Source organism: Porites lutea, chromosome 9, assembly GCF_958299795.1.
Source record: "Porites lutea chromosome 9, jaPorLute2.1, whole genome shotgun sequence".
Classification (NCBI taxonomy): domain Eukaryota; kingdom Metazoa; phylum Cnidaria; class Anthozoa; order Scleractinia; family Poritidae; genus Porites; species Porites lutea.
This window is the reverse complement of record NC_133209.1, coordinates 15,438,145-15,439,011: the sequence shown is the minus strand read 5'-3', so window position 1 is coordinate 15,439,011 and position 867 is coordinate 15,438,145.

Below are 867 nucleotides of genomic sequence, written 5' to 3'. Positions count from 1 at the left end.
ACTCCAGTGAGACAATGACCGGTCGTCCTTAAATTAGGCTATTTTTGAGTTCCAAAAACCCTCAGGTTCAATACAAGGCTAATTGCAAAACCCTTCTTGTGCTGATAATGAGTTTCATTTTAATTGCATGGGGAAAAAAAATCATCTTCATATCGATGGCTCCGCAATTAGCCTCGGTTTGAAACAGAGGCTTGAGGTAACCCGGAAATAGCCTATTTTCGCTGCCGGTAAAGTCGAGAATCATTAGATTGGCACGGTACATGGTAACCATTATTATGTAACACCTTGTTGTGACAAGTACATGAAAGTATAAATAGTTAATCAGTGTCGCCAACAACAAAGTATAAAATCCTTTTATGTTATTGTACTGATGTATTACTTCAACTGGTCGATTCCCGTCTGATAGTATTATACTACCTAAACAAAGTGAGGAGCCGGGTAAGAGCCAGAGAGCTTTTAGTAAAAAGGACATCACAAGGTATACTTATTTAGCTCTCAATTTATCAAAATATTTTTAGTTAGCCTATAAAATGTTGTTTTGATCATGAGTTCTCCATTTTAACAATGAGTCGCCGCACCAGGATGCTCAGTAAATTTAGACCATGGGAAGGGGTAAGGTCTGAATAAATACTTTGTATTTGACCATGATCAATCGGAGGATAAGGAAAGAAAAAGTAGAAAGGATTACTCCAAAAAGGTGAAAAGGTGATTTTCATTCTTAATAATGAAAACTTCCTGAAGACTTTTTATTTCAACATTTCTGGATCTTCGGTTACTTCCCTTACTCACTGGAGTAACTAGTATAGTAATAATTACGATAGACTATGAGTAATCCCTCATTTTTCCTCAGGAATAGTAGAGCGAGGG